Source organism: Triticum dicoccoides, chromosome 2B (assembly GCF_002162155.2).
Source record: "Triticum dicoccoides isolate Atlit2015 ecotype Zavitan chromosome 2B, WEW_v2.0, whole genome shotgun sequence".
Taxonomy (NCBI): Eukaryota; Viridiplantae; Streptophyta; class Magnoliopsida; order Poales; family Poaceae; genus Triticum; species Triticum dicoccoides.
The window spans coordinates 293278215-293286215 of record NC_041383.1 but is presented as its reverse complement, the minus strand read 5'-3'; positions in this window follow the sequence as shown (position 1 = coordinate 293286215).

Genomic DNA, 8001 nt, shown 5'->3' with positions numbered 1-8001 from the left:
GCGCTGGAGAGGAGCAATGCGGCACTGGAGGAACTCTTTCACCACCCGAGGCGCAGTGACACCGAGATCCCTCAGCCTCCTCAATCGATACCAGACGAAGGAAAGTCGGGGGCTCACGAGTCTCTCATGGCCCCAGCCGGGATTGGGGACAACAGGCGACGACGCAGGTGAGAGCAGAGGGCTGAGCACTCCGACATCCACATACAGCCACCGCATCCGGAACCCGCTCATGGATGGCGGAAGGTCAAAATCAATCCCCAAGGCGGCCGTTTCTGCCACGGCCTGTAACCTCACGCACCCCGAGCATTGCGAAGGGTCAGTCAGGCGTAGTGAGAAGAAGTGCCGCAAGAGGGCAACGAAAGGAGCAATGCCCACCATGGCTTCGCAAACAAAGGCAAAGACGGCGAGAAGAGTAACAGATTGGGGATCAAGATGCATCATATGGATCTGATAATGGGAGAGCACTGCATTGAAGAAGGCGGAGAAGGGGGGAACCAGGCCAGCCTATAGGGCGTCGATAAAGAACCGAACCTCGGTGACAGTCCTTTCAATGGATGCATGGGACGCAGGCCAGGCCATCATCTTTCCACACTCGTTGAAGCTGGAAGCGAGTGCATGATAGACCTTGCCCAGGGCCTCCAGATTGAGCACCAACAACCGGCCGACGGCGGGCTCAATTACCGGGGACGAGCTGGATGAGGGAAGAGCCTTCTTCGCCTTCTCCTTGCTAGTTGGTGCCATGGCAATGGAGGGGGCAGAGCTCAAGTCAGATTGGAAGCGGAAACAAAGACTCGAGGAAGAAAGGGGAACAGGAAGCACGCGGGCAGCGAGGAGCAAATAACTGTGTAGAGCGCCGTGGACGCCTAGCCAGGCGGATATTGGGGCAGCGTGGGGAAGCGGAGATGCCCACGTCCAATCAGTCGCCATGCGTCGACCAAGGCCGCAGGCTGTAAGGGCCCGTGGCGCTCCGTACTTGCCCTTTGGCTTCGCTGCTAAGCCATGTCCGAGCACGCCTTGGGCCCGGGGGCTACTGTCGGTGTTCTGGGAACGGGGATCCCCAGACTTGCCTGCCTGTAGCCTGCTGCGTGGCTCAACCAATGGCCCAGTACGGCCCGTCTTCATCAACCAAACACTCAAGACCCTCGCAAGGGGCCAAGCCTCGCAGGGCGGACGGTGCAAGGCCTCCTTAGGGGCAGCCTCACCAGGCAGGCTCGCGAGGAGGCGGAGAGATCAAGGCAAGGGGTACCTCGCGAGGTGCCCATGACGCAAGCCGTGACGATCAAGACCAGGCGGGTGCTAGCCTACACAGTGTCCTCATTTCCTCTTTGGTGCAAAGGGGGCGAGCGCAGGCGCAGAGTACCGAGGCATCAGGCAAAGGTTTCCATATCGGTGCAACGGGACCAAGACCAGCAGTGCGGCAGGATGGAGGTCACCGCGGAGCCCAAGACGGCGTCATCACTAGCACCTTTGGCAGACGAAGACCACCTTTAGTCAGGATAGCTTGTACTAGTTGTCCCCTTCCGAAATGGCCGTTGTTGGATCCCTTCCCGCTCAATACTTGGGAAGAGGACCAGGGCCTCTATAAATAGAGATAGCCAACACAGTTGAAAGAGAGAGATCCGAACCCAACCCATCTACACACCACCACAAGAACACCTCTCCTCGCGAGGCTGTTCTCCCTCTCTACTGTTCATCATCAGCCCAAGAGGCAATCCACCACACCACAAAGTGGATTAGGGTATTACACCACAACGGTGGCCCGGACCAGTATAAACCTTGTGTCTCTTGTGTTGTTCATCGATCTAGCTTAGCAATCGCGGTGAGGCTGAGGGCGTGTTTCGATAGGGAGAAGATCTTCGCGTGCACCCCAGTGTTCGAACCTTAAGGGTTTTGCCGGAACCCGATATCCGACATCGGGGTCCTGACACGGTGTCTCCCTTGGCATTCGCGGTGGTGCTTCTTCTCGCGGCGGAGGCCACCGGCCATGGGGCAGCACCTGCGGCGAGGGGAGGCACGCCATGGTCGCTTGTCCTCCTCGACTGCGCTTCCCCTTGATGGATGGGCTCCCGGAGTTTGTGGTGCGGTCGGAGAGGCCTGCCAGTACCTTGCTCCGGCTTCTACGCTTCTTTATCGGTGAGCTTCCGACCTCGGGGCTCGACGGCCTCTAGCTGCAAGCCGACGACTGCTGCAGCAGGGCCTCGTGGGTTGGGATCAAGGTCACTGCTGTGGGCAGCATGGTCCTGACCCGCGGCTGGCAGGTGTTTGCCCGCGCACGAGGTCTGAGCGGGTGGTGCACTCTCCACTTCAAGTACAATGGCCATGCGACCCTTTTCATCAGGGTGTTCAAGGAAGACGGCCGCCATGCGGGGTGCTGCCCAGAAGACAGCAGCAACAACGATGAGCTTGGCCTTGATGTTGGCCGCGTCGGCGACGAGGGTGAGCTTGGCCTTGATGACGTCCACACTTCCTCCCACAGCGGCAGCTCTTCTTCGGGCGAGAGCTCCAGCAGCGGCGGCTACGACCAACCTCCGCGCCACCAGGCTCGCATCGAGGAAGGCGGCGGATCGTCTCGCCGCCGCGCCCCGGTGAACAGGAGGAAGGCCCGATCTGAGCTTGGGGCCGCTGAGCTTAGCTTCAGGACCCACTGCGGCCTTGCGGGCCACTTTTGTTTAACCTTTCCTTTCTTCAGCGATTTGAAAAAAGTAGGGTGCCCCGCTGGGGTGTGTAATGAACCATGGCAGTTATGCCCTTTATGCTATGGTTATTGTCTTAATGATGTGTCGTGATGTTTGTATTCTGCGTAGGGTATATTAGCTTGACATGTTTGTGGTAGCTTCCCATCTCGCGGGTGCGTGGCCCTTGATGCCTGGCGAAGCCCCCCTTCCTGATGACACGGGTGCCATTGATCTTGGGAGGTGTTGTAGGCCTCGGGTGACGCCATAGAGCTGCTGCAGAGCTGTTTAAGGAAAAAAGAAACCTTAATGGGCACCTCATTCTTCCTTGCGCGAGCCCCGGCCATAGGTCTAGCCATGGCTTAATGCACTGCGTCGCACTACCCGAGGGGCACGGACATGAGAGGGTGCTGATACCCACGAGCTCGATCGAGGGCGCCTCATGAGGATTAGAAATCCGAAGCACTGGGGCAACGGGGTTTGGCAAGGCGCATAAACCTGCCTAGCCCCCATGCACAGGGCGCGCGAGGAAGAGCAACGGCCGACTACCGCCCTTTCCTGGCCCAACTTAAGAATGTGCAAAACGAGAGGAGAGAAAATCCAACTTGGCAAACAAAAAGCGAAACTCCGAATTCCATTAAAAGATTGCGAAACAACTTTGGAAAGCAAGCAAATGAACAGTCACGTACGGCACCTAGTCTATTCTTCTCACCAGCGCGGAGCTAAGTGCTGCCACTAGGACGTGGGAGGGAGCCACCGTGAGGCCCCAGGGCGGCACTCAGGAGACTCCGGGGCATGTACATCCCCATTCATTATTACGTGAGAGTGTTACAAGCGGAGACCTTCACAGGGCGGAGCTTTGCTTCATGGGTAGAACTTCAGGAGGTGCTGGATGTTCCAGGCGTTCTGGATGGGGATCCCGTCCTGTGTCTCTAGGCGTGCGGCGCCAGGCCTGGAGACACGGGCAATCCTCAACGGGCCCTCTGACATGGGAGAAAGCTTGTGCAACCCTTCCCTAGAGAGCACCCGCCTTAGGGAGAGATCACCCACCTCGAGCGTCCTAGGGCGGACGCTGCGGTAGTGGCACCGCCACAACACCTGCAGGTACCTTGCTGCTTGGAGCGAGGCTTGACGGCGGCATTCCTCCCCCAGCACGAGATCAATCCCCCACGTGGCGTCCTGGCTTGCCTCGTCGAACACCAGGACCCACGTGGAGCGATGCTTGACCTTGTGTGGGAGGACCGCTTCAGTTCCGTAGATGGGGAAGAACGGTGTCTCGCCCGTCGGCTTGGTCACCGTGGTGCGGATGGACCACACCACGGACTAGAGCTCGTCGAGCCAACCCCTGCCGCAGGCCTCGAGCTTCTTCTTGAAGGTCCTTGCCTTGAGGCCTCTCAAGACCTCTGCATTCGCGCTCGGCCTAGCCGTTGCTCCTGGGTGTGCCACTGAGGCATAGCATATCTGTGTTCCAAGGTTTTTGAAAAGGTTGCTAGTGAACTGCGAGCCATTGTCGGTGATGATGCGAGTTGGAACCCCAAACCGGCTCACGAGGCCCTTGATGAACTTGACGGCTGAGCCGACCGGGATGGTGCGGACAACTTCTACCTCCACCCACTTGGTGAACTTGTCGATGGCAGCGTAGAGGTAGCGGTAGCCCCCTGGCGCTCAGGGAAATGGCCCCAAGATGTCCATCCCCTAGACCGCAAACGACCACGTAAGCAGGATAGTCTGGAGGCCTTGCACGGGCTGGTGGATCTGCTTGGCGTGGAACTAGCAGGCTTCGCAGGAGCGCACCAGTTCTGTGGCGTTGTTGAGTGTTATGGGCCAATAGAACCCACTACGGGACGCCTTTCCCACGAGGGTGCATGACGAAGATTGGTGTCCGCACACCCCACCATGTATGTCGGTCAGTAGCTCGAGCCTCTGCTCCCTCTTCCAGGTATGCTTCCATGTGCTTGTCCTTGGGGATGTACTCTTTGTTGGAGAAGTTGATGAGGAGCTGGGAATTGCCCTTGATGGTGAGACGCTTCACCCCCAGCACCGCCGCAGCACTGAGGCCGGCGAGTAGGCCTTCGTATTCTGCGATGTTGTTGGCGACCTTTTCGCCCTGCTGGAAACAGAGTTGTACAGCGTAGTAGAGCTTTTCCTTGATGGGTGAGATGAGGACGGCTCCAGCCCCCGTGCCCTGATATGCGAACGCGCCATAGAAGTACATGATCCACCCGTCCGGTGCCTCGTCTCCGGGCAAGAGGGAGCGATCCTGGCATATTCTATATGGTCAGGGACGTCAGTCCACTCTGCCACGTAATTTGCAAGGGCCGCGCCCTTGATGACCCTGGTGTTGCTGAACTCCAGCTGGAATGCCTAAAGCTCGATGTTCCACTCTGCGACCCTTCTGGCGGCATCAGGGCTCCGGAGTACCCTCTCAAGTGGGTAGGCTGAAACGACATTGATGGGGTGACCCTGGAAGTAGTGGCGCAACATTCGGGAGGCGACGATGAGTGCGAGCAAAAGATTTTGAGGCATGGGGTACCGTGCCCGTGCCTCCCGTAACAACGTGCTGACGAAGTAGACCGAATGCTCGACGAGGGATGAGGTATTGGCGAGGTCTTGTATCTCTCAAGAATGTTGGCCTTCAGGGGTCTTGTCTCTTGCCACTTCAGCCGTGGCCTCATTAGCCCTAGCCTCAAGAGCCCCGTCGGCTGAAGGTCCGGCTTGGACCTCAGGAGGGACATTAGTTGTCGGGCCAGCTAAAGCCTCGGGAGCGCCATCCCGAGGCTGCTGTGCCCTGCTTGGTGATGAGGTGCCCTGCTGAGGGTCCTTGGTCGGGCGCTCTTCCCTTAGCGCCACAAGAGCGGCGCTGGCAGAGTGAGGAGTGGCGGCCAAATAGAGCACCATGGGCTCGAGGGGGCGCGGCACCACCATCACCGATGGGCTGGTGAGGTATCTCTTGAGGTCTTGGAAGGCCGCATCAGCTTTAGGGGTCCACTCAAATGGCCCTTTCCTCTTCATCAGCTTGAAGAACAGGAGGGTGCATTCCCCTAGCTTGGAGATGAAACGCCCCAGTGAGGTCATGCAGCCCGCCAGCTAATGCATCTCCTTGAGTGTCTGTGGCGGGCTCATGTCTTCTATGGCCTTGACATTCTCCGGGTTGGCCTTGATTCCCCTGTGCGACACTAGGAAACCTAGCAGCTTGCCAGAGGGGACCCTGAACACGCACTTCTCGGGATTGAGCCACAGGTCCACCTTGCGTAGGCTGGCAAACGTTTCCTTCAGGTCCTCGATCAGGGTCTTCGCCTACCAAGACTTCACCAGTATGTCATCAACGTAAGCCTCAGCGTTCCTCTCGAGCTGTTGGCCCAGAGCAATGTGCATTAGCCGCTAAAAGGTGGCCCCAACATTGCGCAGCCCGAAAGGCATGCAAGTGTAGCAGTACACCCCACGGGGGGTCAGGAACACCGTCTTCTCCACATCTTGCACAACCATCTTGATCTGGTGGTAGCCCGAAAAGGCATCCAAAAAGCACAGCAGGTCACACTCGGCGGTGGAGTCGACGATCTGGTCGATGCGCGGGAGCGGGAAGGGATCCTGAGGGAAAGCCTTGTTGAGGTTGGTGAAGTTGACATACATGTGCTCCTTCCCCCACTTCTTAGGGACGATAACTGAGTTTTCCAGCCACTCCGGGTACCGCACTTCCCAGATGACACTAGCATCCTGCAGCTTGCGAGTTTCCTGGACGATGAACGCCTGCTTCTCGATGGACTGTCGTCAAGCCTTCTGCTTTACTGGGCGCACATTTGGGCATACCCTCAGGTGGTGCTCGATTATTCCCCTTGGGATCCCGACCAGGTCCTTGGACACCCATGCGAACACTTGCTTGTTGGCGCGCAAGAAGCTGACCAACACTCTCTTGGTCTGGGGGAGGACAGCTCCTATGGTGAAGGTGGCGCCTGACGCCCCATCCTCATTGACTGGCACTTGCTTCGTCTCGGCTTGGTCTTGGGAAAACAACTGCTTCTTCTTGGCTGGCGCGGCCCTCAGAACCTCAGGCCCCCCTTTCTCTCATGACTGCGCGGATGCCTCAGACCTGAAGGCGAGCTTAAGGGCTAGCAGCGCGTCCTTGGTGTCCCCTACTACCGTGAGGACACCGCTGCTACCTGCCATCTTCATGAGGTTGGAGGACGGATGAGTTGCTGCCATGAACTTGGCTAGGGCTGGGTACCCAAGGATGGCTTTGTATATATGGTAGGCCGATCCGGGCGATGTCAAAGTCAATGAGCTCGGCGCGGAAGTTGTCGCGAGTCCCGAAGGTTTCGGGAAGGCAGATTTGCCCCAGGAGGGTCGTAGAACCATTGCCGACCCTGGAGAAAGGCTTGGTGGGGAGGAGCCAGCCGTGGGGCATGTGAAGCAAGCCAAATGCTTCTACGGAGAGCACATTCAGGTCGGCTCCGCCGTCGATGAGGGTCTTGGTGACCGCCACGTTGCAGATGGTGGGGGTGCAGAGCATCGGGAGCGCGCTTGCTCCCGCCGTGGTAATGGGGTGATCTTCTGAGCTGAAGGTGAGGTCCGCCTTGGGCGTTGCCCAGCCCGGGGGAGCCCTCGGCTGCACTTGGGCGGCACTAAGGTGGAGGTAGAACTGCTTGATGTGGCGTTCTGAGGGTGGCGCCTGCAAGCCACCCAGGAGAGCTGCAGCGGCGGGAGGAGCCAGTGCCGTGAAGTGCGTGATGAAGAGGCCGTGCAGCTCCTCCCAGGAGGCCATAGAAGACTCCGGCAAGCTGAGCAGCCAGGCACATGGCACGCCCATGAGGGCCATGGGGAGCCAGTTGTCCATGACCTTGTCGTCCCTGCCGGCTGCCCAAACTGCGTCCAAGTACGCCTGGAGGAAGCAAGCCGGATCTGCCGCCCCGTCGTAGCAGGCCGGCATCTCCGGCCTGAACTTGGGTGGCCACTGCACCCGCTGCAAGGTGCGAGTGAAAGCGCGGACACCCATGGCTCCACCAAAGGTGTGCAACGGACGAGTCGATGGAGGAGCGCCAGCCATTGGAGCCGATGGTGGAGTGCGGCTGACGAAGCGGCGGATCTCTGACACACCCCGACCTGGTGCGCCAAATGTCTGATTTCGGGTTCCACAAACCCTTGAGTGGTTGGAACTCTGGGGTGTGTGTGCGGAGATCTCAACCTACCTAGTCTGCCGACTCGCTAATCTCATAGCCTAATGCGTCGAGCTCGAATAGGAAGAAAGACACGGCAGTTTACCCAGGTTTGGGCCAACTTGTGGTGTAAAACCCTACTCCTGCTTTGTGGTGGATTTGCCTCAAGGGGCTGAGGA